The sequence below is a fragment of the Hylobates moloch genome, unplaced genomic scaffold, assembly GCF_009828535.3.
Source record: "Hylobates moloch isolate HMO894 unplaced genomic scaffold, HMol_V3 SCAFFOLD_10, whole genome shotgun sequence".
NCBI lineage: Eukaryota > Metazoa > Chordata > Mammalia > Primates > Hylobatidae > Hylobates > Hylobates moloch.
Window position 1 is genome coordinate 47,729,266 of NW_026652285.1, and position 13,605 is coordinate 47,742,870.

Consider the following 13,605-nt stretch of genomic DNA (forward strand, 5'->3'; position numbering starts at 1 on the left):
TAATCAAAAATTAAATATTGGAAAAAATATCCCATAGGTTTCCATCAATGGAGAAAAACCTCTTCAAATATCTAATTGGTATTTGTATAGACACTCATAATTGAGAGAAGTTAATGGAAAAAAATGTCATAGACAAATGCCAGCAAAAAGATTTTTTTAGTATGTAGAAATAGTAATCAGACAAAAAAAAATCAAGAAAATTATAGTTTGGATTATTTAGCATTTCAAAACGTTAAATTCACTTGCAGTTATTTACTTTTTTTTTTCAAGACAGGGTCTCACTCTGTTGCCCAGGCTGGAGTGCAGTGATGCAATCATGGCTCACTGAAGCCTCGACCTCCCAGGCTCAGATGACCCTCCCACCTTAGCCTACTGAGTAGCTGGAACTACAGGTGCACACCATCATGCCCAGCTCTTTTTTTTTTTTCTGTAGCGATGAGGTTGGCTAGACTGGTCTTGAACCCCTAGGTTCAAGTGATCCACCCACCTCAGCCCCCCAAAGTCCTGGGATTACAGGTGTGAGCCACTGTGCCTGACCATCATCTACTTTTGCTGTGTACCTAACCATGTAGTTTTGAAATATATAAAGCAAAATCTATTTGAGTTCCAAGGGGAAATTGAAAAACCCACAAAGGACAAAAATCATACAGTTCTCAGATCCTAGATCAAACAGGTTTTTTTAAATAAAATTTAGAAAATATTTTAATAACAGTTAACAAGTTTGATCTACTACATAAAAATATTTAACTCTGTACCCAATAAACAAAAAATTGACATTATTTTCTTTTTTAAGGCCCTGGGAAAAATGCACATTATTTTCAAACACATGGAACATTCATAAAAATTTACTTTGTGTTGAGTCATAAAAAGTCTCAATAAATTCCAAAAACATGAAATTATCATAATGGAAAAATTAGAAGTTAAACAAGAAAATAAAGACCTCATCACCACGACCAACAACAACAAAAATCAAAGCACCTAGAAATTTAAGAATAAATTTCTAAGTAATTATTGGATTAAAGGAGAAATCAAATTACAAATGATTTAGAAATGAAAATAATGTGAGCTCTAAATACCAATATTTATGGGATGTAACCAAGTGGAACTTAGTGGAACACATACATATGTTTATACAGTTTAGAAAGCAATATTTAAACTGAACTCAGCTTTCAGCTCAAGAAGATAAAATAAACACAAATAAAATTGAAAAAGAAAAATAATATAGATTAAAGAGCAGAAATTAATCCAAACTATGTAGAATTGATCAATAAAACAAAAAGCTGACTCTCTGAAAAAGCTGTAAAAGAAACTTCCGACAGATCAGATTATTGGGTGCAGTGGGGGAGAGCTACAAACAGACATCACCAATTAGTATGAGAATGTAATTACATATACATCTGTGCTATTGATTTTATCAGTTTCTTCCTCTTAGGCTTCTAAGCAGCATGGCTTTTAAAATAATTTTTTTTTAAAAACTCCCAACAACTAAGTCTGCTTGAACCCTGTTTGCTGACTCAGAGAGGAGCATCTATGGGATCAAGCACTATCTTTGACAGGTAAGCATGTACCCTCCTTGCTGCTGATCCCGTGTTTCCATCTGCCAGGATCCCTAGGCTTGAATGCTCCCATCTACTGAAGGTTGGGGCCCTCTGTTGCTATCTATCTCCTTGCCTCAACCACAAGACTGCAGCCTGCCATGTCTCAGGAGTGACCACCGATCTGACTGTCTAGCCATGGATGCACCCCCTGGGACTACAAAAATGTCAACCCCTGATTAACAAAAGAAACCAACAAACAAGAAAGAGATAAACCAAGAAGCACTTAAGGAATGCAAAGAAAAGAATGAAGAGATAAAAATGATTTGAGAAAATAATAACTGGATACAAAGAACAAGCCATAGAGATCTAGCCAGTTAAGGAAGAAAACAGAAAAAAATTGGAATAGGAGGAATAATTAAGGCTAAATCAAAAAAGATGTTTCAGATTGAGAAGGGTCATTGTGCTTCAGGCCATTTACTGAAAAAAAAAGCATGCCTAATTAAATGCAGTAAATATTTACATGGTAAAATGAGGAATCTTCAGGAATCCAATCTATCAGCAAATCCTGATTGTTCTTTCTTTAAAATATACCAGATCCACTGTAATCCAAGCTACTCGGGAGGCTGAGATCAGAGAATCACTTGAACCTGGGAGGCAGAGATTGTAGTGAGCCAAGATTGTGCCACTACACTCCAGCCTGGGTGACAAGATATTCCATCTCAAAAATTTTTTTTAAAAAGTGTATATATATTCCATATATATCTATTTATATTCCATATATATATTCCAGATCCAGTATCCACCCACTTCTCCCATCTTTTGTCCCATGTCAGCTCTGGGACATTATAAATTATATTTATTATTATAAATAATTGTTACATTGACTAATTTCTATATTTTTGTTTTCTATTTTATTCTACATAGTTGTCTTTGGGTCCTATTAATCCTAAGTCATAATATGTTAGCTAGAGATTCTCTATTTATCTTATGTCTTTATCCAGTGTTTTTAGATGTCTTTCATAGATATTTGATCTGAATTATAGCTAGATATTCTTTTAAATATCTTATGAGTGGTTACAGTAAATCTTTCTTTTCTTTAAGAATGTGCTTAAGCCTATATTCATGTAATCATCAATTTCAAAGTCAAAACAATTATTTTTTATTTTTTATTTTAAGCCATGTGTTTAGTATCTGTGCTTAAAAGATGAGTTACTCTACTTCCTTTGTCTTTATCATCTTTTTCTTGGGTTTTGCAGCATATCATTCGGAATAAAAATTTTTTTAGCACTCAATTTTGTAAATAATAAGTGAGGTAATAATTTAGAATCATCAGTATTAATTTCTGTGATTATGTTTAAAGTCTTATTAGAGGCAGCATAGTGTAAGGGTTAAGAGTGCCAATTTTGAAGCCTAAAATGCTGAGGTTCAAATCCTGGCCACACCTTTTACTGGATGGCTGGTATTGAGCAAGAAAGTGAACTTCTTTATGCCTCAGCTTCCTCACTGGAAATGGGGAATAATAATAGTAGCTATCTCTCATTGGTTTGCACAAGAATAATTAAATTAATTAATGTATGTACCCAGAAGAGTGCCTAGCACATAGCAAGCACTGTTAATTATTATTATTATTTCCTCCTTTCTTTGCATTTGATTCATCTTTCAGTGGTCTGACAAATGTCTTTGAAAATAGTCTTTTTTTTTCATTATCTAGGAAAACCATGTAGTTACTATTCTTTTGCCATCTTGCTTATTTGGATTTTTTTTGCATTTTTACACAGTAACAAGAAATTGGTGGAGTATAGGATTCTCGGATAAAAAATTTTAACTTTTTCCCTGAAAGCTGGTAAATGGCATTTTATTGTCTTCTAACACTTTTTTTTTTTTGTCTTCTAACACTTAATGTTGCAAAAGTCAATGAAATTTTTGTCCCTGGATAGGGAAATGTTTTATCTTCTTGGATTAATTAATCAATTCAATAAACATTTATGGTGCTGATTCTTCGTATAAGACAGCCTAAGCCTGTCTGTGGAGTAGATATATATGTGTGTTATATATGTAAGTTTCCATGAACGTGTGTGTCTGCAATCTGTATCAGGACCTGGCAGGTGCCTTCCACATCAGTGCTATACAACAACTTGCAAAAGAACCCTGCCTTTTAATGAGTTTACCATTAAAAAAAAAAAAATTGGGACACTGCCTGGTTCCACGGTGTTAAATGAAAATAACATTCAGAATTGAGTTAATCTGATTGCATGGGATCTCTTTTCCCCCTTGCTGCAAATCAGAGCAGTTTTCAGCTAACAAGAATGGGTGCCCTACTTGAATGGGCAGCAGGCACTGCTGCTAGTCAGAGCAGCACTTAGCATGGCATTGCCATCATTACATCCCCAGGTTCGCAGCAATGAAACTCCAGGAGTGGCAAAGTCAAATCAGTTCAATTGTCTGATTGTTCATACTCATAAAGTGGGGAAGCTGGCAGGGGTCCGGCATAAAACTTGGAGTTCTGCAGTGGAGCTCCTTTAAGGTAATTCATTGCCCTCTGCAGTAGCTTAAATCAGAGGGGCCAGCATGGTCACAGTAAATGCAGCTCCCCATACTGCTTGAGAGCAATATCGCAGATAGCCGGCTGTTGTGCCAGATGTCAAAGGTGCACTAAAAGCACTTGGTTTTGATCTACCCCATTCCCGAGAAGTACAATGGATGGGCCTTTAAGCGCTGCCATAAAAAAAGATTGTGATTAATGAAGCAGCACAACTTAATAAACCAAGTTGACTCCCGCTTCCTTCTCCTAGGCATTTTCACTGTCCACAAAGCAGTTCTTTTACTTAGCAGCAGGGACATGTAAAATGTTAATCATCAATCTGTGGGCCATTAAAGAAGTTGCTTTCCCTTTCTCAAGTTGAAAACCAAGGGGGAAAGATAATAGGTTTGGTTAACAGAGCTGTTCACATAATGGAGACGTGCACAGAAAAGCTTTGATGAAGTCAGCGTGGGAGCCCTTGAGCACTAATCCATTCTGCTCTCGGGACCATGAGTTCAAATCCTAGCTGGGGCTGGGAGGCTCAGGATGGAGGCTGGGGTGAGTGTCTTGATCACAGCTGGACCAGCAGGAGGTTACTGTACCTGAGTGAGGCCAAACATAAGATGAGAAGGCACAGAAGCTTTCTGTGTTAGCAGACAGGGCAAGAGCTTGCTGGTACTGCCTTAATCTTACATGGCCTTCTTCCTCCCAAAGAATGCCAAAGCATTCCTCCCAGGTAGGCAAGTGGCCGTGAGCAGAGCCCTGGGCAGTTAAATCCTGCCTCACCCAGAGAACAGTGCAGAGTTTTCGGCTAATTCACCAAAGCCTATTGAAATATTTTCTCTGGGGACTCAAAAGTACGTCAGTCGGAGATACACAATTTTATAATCTACTCATAATTTAGGAATTGCTTTGAGCAGGATCAGGGGTCAGAGACCTGAGGAAATTCCACTTCCCTGCTTAGAACTTTTAACACTTAGTTGTCTTTCCTTACTCTAAAAAGTATATAGGGGCAAGGCCATTTTCTGTCTTTTAAAATCATGCACACCTGAAGGCCATTGTTTGTTTGTTTGTGAGACAGAGTTTCCCTCTGTCAACCAGGCTGGAGTACAGTGGTGCAATTTTGGCTCACTGCAGCCTCCGCCTCCCAAGCTTGACTGATTCTCATGCCTCAGCCTCCCGAGTAGCTGGGATTACAGGCATGCACCACCACAACCAGCTAATTTTTGTATTTTTAGTAGAGACGGGGTTTCACCACGTTGGCCAGGCTGGTCTCGAACTCCTTGACCTCAAGTGATCTGCCCACCTCGGCCTCCCAAAGTGCTGGGATTACAGCCGCGAGCCACCACATGTGGCCCTGCAGTCCTTTTTACGTGTTTTTTTCTCAGCATGCTTCTCCTGAATGCTCAGGTTCAGACCCTATGGTCCAATGAAAATCTGTCACTAATCCAGGCAGTTCATTAAGTCCAAGGGAAACCAAGCAAAGTCAAATATGTGACACTCAAAATCTCAGAAAAGACACAGGTCATATAAGAATTGCCAACAACCTTAAAAAGTAGACTATGGCAGAAGAAATGTTTGGTAGTTTATACTAGGGCCATGATTTTCATTGTTTTATGAGATTTTTTGAAGCAAGAATATGAACTTATGGGAGAGATTTGTTGAGTCAATAAGGGTGTTTCCTTTTTCCCTCTCACATCTCACTTGAATTCACTGGATGGCCATAAAGGAAGAGATGTTGGTCAAATGAGCCTGAGCACTATCTTTAAAACCTTGTATTTATTAAGATGACCACATCATTCTCCCACTCTCAGGCTCTAATCTCTCCTCCATGAAGCAAACAAAACAGTCGTTCTGAAACACTTGATGCTCCAGTCAAAGCAAACCACTCTTTTTTCCCAGACATACCTTCCGCTCAGAATGCCCTTTTCCTATCTTCTTCCACAATATCTTCTCCAGGAAGCCTCCACATGCCACTACCCCCAACCCTGGCTGCACATACTACGTGCCTACAGAATAGCTTCTGATGTACCTTGTCTCTCTCTCTGCACTTATCACCTTGCACCAGAACAATTAATTTGGAGCTGTGTATCTCTCACTGCACACATAGTTATAGCAACTTGTCTCAGAGTACAGTGAAATCTGTCACTGTTGGCTACTCTAGGCTTCCTTTACGGGACAGGTGTGAGGAGGGGACAATCAGATTGAAAGGGTGGATGAGGGATTTTTTTCTTGCTTGTACATGAAGCACATTGTTTTCACACAGGGTTTACATTATAAATCAATAAGATAGCATTTTCAAAAACGCACTTGACAAAGATTGAGGAAACTTCCATTAGCCACATAAAAGTTAATAATGAGATTAATGGTGAAATGAAATGAATTTGGAAGAGGTTGATGATATGAGCAATTAATCCTCTTCCCAAAAAACCTTAGAACCATCTCTACTGGTTGTAATCATTCACCAAACTATAAGTTCCCATGGGAAGAGTCCACATCTTATTCACTATTACACTTCTAAGGCCAAGTAGTTTGCACTCAGTGGATGATTCACAAATGTTTGCAGAAGTAATTAATTAGTAAATTGACCTAGAATTGATTATGCTTAAAACATTTGCTAATTTCTCTAACCTGCATGGTAAAACTTAACTCCTTATAATTACATAAAAGGCTTTTAACACATTTACCCATTCTTTCCACCTTCATCTTTTGCTATCTTCTCTACCTTATCCCAATGGAGGCCCTGTGAACTAGCCACACAATTATTCACCATTCCCTAAACATCTCCCCCAGATGTTTCCTCTACCAGATAAACTGCTTATCATTCTTTGTGAAGCCCTCCCTTCCCACTCGAAAAAGAAAGTCTCTCCTTAGCTAAAACTCCAATAGCATTTTGCAAATGCCTCAACTGTAGCTCTTGGTACAAGGAGATTATTTTATGTCTGTCTTCTCATGAACCTATGAGTGCCCACCTTACTAATCGGGGCACAGTGCCTTGCAAATACTAGGCACGAAATTGATCTTAGTTAAATCATAAGTCAATGATTGAACAAATAAAAACCAAGCAGCCGGTTTCAAAACTGGGGAGTTATGAAAAGATCACATGCTCTGTCTTAGCTATGTTCTGTCATCTGTGGTTCTTGGGGCTTAAAAAAAAAGGTAGATCATAAATTTTCACAATAGTACTCTAGAAATGTCTTCAATTTTAAAATTTGATGAATTATAACATTTCATTACAAGATTTCAATTCCCCACCCATTGTCCTTCAAGAAATGATCCAAGCTTAAAAATCATTTTCAAGCTATAAATACAGCCTTTAAAGTTGGAGCGCTCTTTAAGGTCTTCTACTGTGTGGAAAAGGTACATGATAATTAACTCTCTTTGGCAGGGTGTGATGGCTCACACCTGTAATCCCAGCACTTTGAGGGGATGAGGCGGGCAGATCACCTGAGGTCAGGAGTTCAAGACCAGCCTGGCCAACATGGTGAAACCCCGTCTCTACTAAAAATACAAAAATTAGCTGGGTATGGTGGTGTATACCTGTGATTCCAACTACTTGGGAGGCTGAGGCAGGAGGATCACTTGAACCCAGGAAGCAGAGGTTGAAGTGAGCTGAGATGACACTACTGCACTCCAGCCTGGGCAAGAGAGTGAGACTCCATCTCAAAAAAACCTCAAAAAACAAAAAAACTCTCTTTATAAAATTTAGTCAATTCCCATCTGTTATGTATATCCAAGCTTTCCACTTCCATATTAGGTCTTGCCATGGTGAAAATTTACAGGGATCATGGCCATTCAACATAGGAAATGAATTAACATTCTCCATGGGACCCTTATTTGTATGGTATATTAATAGGATCCTTATGTAAATTTCTGCTTTTACCTCACTGCCTATTTGCCTGCTAGCTGGTTGTATGCAATTTAGAAAGGAGGACAAGAAATGTCTGATTTCACATGATGTTGCTTAGAGGAATGGGGAGGCAGAGGGAACAGACAGGGGTCAAGCAGCAACAGGAGAGTTACGATGGGAATATTTTATAGCTGTCAAAAACCAACAGTACTCAATAAAGCCACTCTCATTACAATTAGATTTTACTTCCTGGATGCAACAGATTTGGCCATTATAAATGAATTATGAGAAAATAAAAGGGAATATATCTGATGAGATTTTGAAGATGCCTGGTGCAAGAAGACATGGAGAGCTAGTCGAAAAGTTACCATGTTCTAAATAAAAAAAACTCTGTATTAGGTACTTCTGTATAAAGAAAAAACCCACTTGGAAAAGCCATACCAAAGAACACTCCAACTTCCAGAGCCACACACAATTAAATGAAGAATTAGACCAAGATAGATAATCCTTAATTTGACAGAGATTGCCAACTGTTCATTGAAATTATTTTTCTCTTTTTCTTGGACATACTGCTAGACTGCATTTTTTGTGGGTGGACATGGCCTTCTGATTGAGTTCTAGCCAGTGGTATGTGAACAAAAGGATGTGTACCACTTCTAGGGCTGGCCCCGAAAATTTCCCGTGTGTGTTCCTCATGTTCTTTTCCTCTTCAGATGGCTGGGCTGAGAAACCCCAGGGCTACTTTGAGATCCATCTGTTGAAGATGACAGAACCCTGTCAGCCTGGATCCCAGAAAGACTGTGTGGAGCAGAGAACCCAATGACTTGCCACTGCCCTGGACTTCTCAATAGGCAAGAAATAACTATTCACTGTGTTAAGTCTTCACATTTTGGTGCCTATTTATTATTGTTGCCTAGCCCACATCATAAAGAACCATTTCAATATTGACATTCTAATATCTATGTCATGAACTATTTAGTCTTTGGAAAAAAAAAAGCAGCTCCAGCTTTACCAATCTTGGATTTGAGATAGCTTTGGTGATTAAAAAATAACTTAAATAATAATTCATAATTTGGAAATAAAATTATTCATAATGACATTTTAATAATTTCCCATCATGCCTATTTATGTGCCAGACACTGTACCAAGTGCCTTATGTACATCATCTCTAATTCTAGCAATAATCCTGCTTGTTAGACATTAGGTTACAAAGATGAATTTGCTTTATAACACTCGGTCACAAGAAATGGCACACTACCTTATTTTTCTAAATCTAGACATAGGTCCCCTCTCTAAATGATGAGAGAGTTACTGCCAGTCAAATTTGGGTATTCTAGAATATGTGAGGACAAAGGTAGTTCACAGGAGGCCTGAAAGATATGGGAGGGCTTCTCACCTTTAAGTCATCAGGTCCATGGTTCAGGCCCTGTAGTTGATTCCCAGGCAAGTGACTCCATCTGCTCCACGACTGGCATGGACATTATTGCTTGCTATGACTTCTTAGGCTATAACTATAGCCAGTCCTCCTGATATCTATGAACTATCCTACACTTCTTACCAAAAACATCACCATCTTCCCTATCTCCGTAAATGAATCTCTCTTCTCTTTCCCACAGGAAGGCACCTTCTGCCTCAGCAACTCCAATAACAGCTGCCATTCATTTCCAGAAGTCTTGGAGGGAGGTTGTCATACTGGGGTCTTGCCACCTCTGTTGTGTGCCATTAACGTCCTGAGGCATGACCATCCACCTACCTTGTTGGGATAGAAAACAGCAAGAAGGAATAACAATTCGGTATATTTACAGATTTTCCTGCCATGTTCAGATAACAGATTGAGGTTCAGAAAGGTCAAACGAGTTGCCCAAGGCCACAAACTACTCAGCGGCAGAGCTTCATTTCAAACCCAAATCCATCTGGCTCCAAGGCCTAGAGAATTTTCTATAATCCCAGTTTTTCCCTAGAAAAACCCAAGGCACCACAGGCCTAAGAGGTTTTTTTTAATGACAATGGAAAATGATTATAAATGATTTAAATGAGATGAAATATTTGAAATCCAAATCTTACAGGGTTTTTTCACTTCAAAAATCACCCAAATAGCTTACCTTTTATTTACACACCACACATACACACACACACACACACACACACACACACACACACACACACACAGACACAGAGGCACATACAAATAAGTGAAAAGAATTGGTAAAAATCATTAATTTGTAATATCATTTTGCAACTAGAGTTCTGAAATCACGTATCTAATTAATTATCTTCACTAAAACACATAGACAATTAAAATCTCACTTGGCCCATCTTAATGACAGTCTTACAAAGATTTCCAAGTTTAAAATTTAACTATATACATATCTGGATATTTTTCAGGAAAACAAAAATTTTAACACAAGAGAAAATTATTTGCTTTAACATACAAATGAAGCCATTATTAGACTAAATAAGGGTGACTTAGGAGGCCTGAGTTATAGTCTCTCTTCTAACAATAGTTACACAAATTAACTTCGGGTGAAGCACAATTTCTTTGGATTTAATTGTTCTTATTTATCCTTTTAGCTCTCACATTTTCTAATTTTACATTTCTCGGAAAACTGGTATCTCTTAAAATCAGTGATGTTTATTGATCCACATTTGTAGCCAATGTAGTGTAAAAAGAGGTAACATAAACAGGGCATCAGAGAAAGAAAAAAGGAATAAAGAAAGAAGGAGGAGAAAGAGACAAAAAAGAGAGAGAAAGAGTGAAAGAGAGGGAGAAAGGTGAGAGAGGGTAGAAAAAGAGAAAATAAATATTTTCTCATCATGGTCCATGTTTCTCAAGGCTGGTCTAAGAGCTGCTTGAAATTCTGTTGCATCCTTTGGAATCAGTCTGAAGCATTTCAAACTTTGAGTATTCCACTCCCACTGGCAGGCCTATCCCTCCAGAGAAGATGAGATGAAACAGGATGTCTTAGCCTGACACCATTAAAAATTTGCTTTATCTACCTCTCTTTGTTCTGATTCCATGCACTTCAAGCAACCTCTTGATTATAATCCAGCTTTCGTGGTCTCCAGGGACACCGTGTGATGGTCAGGCTGATAAAAGTTTTGCAACTTGCATAGGTTCTATTTCTCACTATAAATTGACATGCTGCAGGTCACTAAATGCTTTCAAATGGTAAGTATTGTTGTGTTGACCAGCAAATTGTCTAAGGAGCCAAAAAAAGGAGGGGAGGGGCAGACATGCAAATGGAGGCACAGAAATTCACCGGCTGACAGTGTCAGACTCAAAAGAACCCAACCATTCCCTCATGACATGCCAAGAGGAGCTGGCTTTCCTATGGACTCATGGGGTCCACAGATGGCCATTAACTGTGCAAGAAAGATTTTCCTGACACGACAAGAGCAGAGAAGACATCGGGAAACATTCTATAGACTTCATTTTGGTTTTTCTCTTCTGATGGCCTAAGTTAGGTCCCGATTTTCAAATCTATCTTTGAAACCATCATAGGGATTCATGTTCTAGTACTTTTAAGTGTGCTGGCTAGCATTGCACAGAATTCTACGTCATTGATTTGATCTAGCTTCAAATCCCAGCTCTCCCTTTGGTAGCTGATTTAGTCAAGTTACTTAATTCATAAGCAGTATTTTAAAATATTTATAATAGGAATAATAGACCTAGCCCATTAAGTCATTATTCAGATTAAATGAAATTATGCACAATGCCTAAGACATAATGACTGCTCGATACGTATTACCTAGTCATAACAAGTTATCATTATAATGATCATCGCTGAGCAATGCTGAATCAGCATGTTGTAAACTCCTTATTTGTTTTAGAGATCCTTAAAGACAGAAATGGATCTTATCTAATAAATTTAATCTTGGTGTCAGTGCATAACATGTGGTAATGCTCTAAAAATATGTCTTAAGTAGGATACACAGTGAACAGTTGCACAAAACTAAAGACCCAACCACAACTTTCTTTCCACTCTACCTTCTAAGACATCCCCAGAAGGCCTTTCGTGGTAGGCAAACATCCCATCCCATGAAGCCCAGCCCATATTTGTTTTCATCTGCAAGATACATGTGATCTTCCAGAACACACCACTCCCTACTTTCTCAGTAAAATAATTCACCAATCCTGCCACCATCCATGACATTCTGTAACCTCACCCATAGTAGACATACACATCTGATGATCGTTTCTCCTCCTCCTCTCCATTGTTTTTACCAGCACTTCTGCTCCCCAAGTCCTTATCAACAAAATTTCCAGGGTGACTAGGGAATTCTAAAACATGGCAACATACCAAGGGCTTCTTTTGGTTACCAAAGCATCCTGAAGTCCTGTGACCTGTTGGGGGATAACCATTAGGATACAGAACAAAAGATTTATTCAAAGCCAAAGTGCAGTCACATGACATCATTGGTGATTTCCCCAAATCCTTCCAACCAAAGGCAATTATTATGTCCATATTGGGATAGCCATTAGCAAAAGAGTCTTCCACAATATTTGGAAGAACTTTGTGACTAATTTAGCAGATGGAATTTTTTAAAGTTACAATAAAAAAATTCACTATAAGACAAAAATCCTAAAGAAAGTCAGTTGCTAAAAGCAGATGCTGGCAAGTTATAGGCCAGAATTTTCTTATTCCTAAACAGCCCAATACTGACAAAATTTAAATCATCATTAATTAACTTTTTTTTTTTTTTTTTTTTTAGAGACAGTCTCACTCTATCGCCCAGGCTGGAGTGCAGTGGTGCAATCTCGGCTCACTGCAACCTCCACCTCCCGGGTTCAAGCAATTCTCCTGCCTCAGCCTCCCAAGTAGCTGGGATTACAGGCGTCCGCCACCACATCCAGCTAATTTTTGTATTTTTGGTGGAGACCAGGTTTCACCGTGTTGGCCAGGATGGTCTCAATCTCCTGACCTCGTGATCTGCCCACCTCGGCCTCCCAAAGTGGCGTGTGCCACTGCACCCAGCCAAATTTTTTTAAACCTTCAAGTTTTATAAGTATCAAGATTCTAAACCTACTCTCTTTTCATGCCTTAAAATGCCACCAATGATGGTGCCAGCTTGGCGCTTTACTTTTTCTCCTGGAACCCTTTCTTTGGGCAAAGGATGGCAAAATAAATTAGCTGAGTAAACCCAAATCCATCAAAAAGCAAAATAAATAAAACATACTGTGAAATAGTGAGTTTTCTCATCTTGAACTATTTAATTAAGTTTTAAAACAAAAAGGCAGCAATGAGCTCTTTCCCCTTGGAAAGGGAGAAATAGCAGAAATCACTTGTGTTTATGCTGAAACAGGTCCACTGAGCACCCTCTGTAAACATTAAATAACTATCACATAATATCAAAAATGAAAACCCCTTATTATTTATTTATTCAACTGAATTCCATGCTCACAAGAAGCCTTTTAAATGAGAGTCTCAGAGAACGTCATAAATAATCTCTCATTATCACTCACCTTCATTTGAAAAGGTAAGTATTTTCATCCTCGTTTCAGCATTAGGGGTTAACAGAAAGGTTAAATGAATTATATAAAGTTGAATTAAATGCCTGAGAACAATAGAGACCAAGGTTTATTATCCCTTGAGAACTAAAAGTCTTTCTTTGAAAAATTAAGCAACTTATCTAATTATTTTTAGGAGGGTGTTTCACAAAAATACAATATTTTATGTCTACATCATGGTCTATAA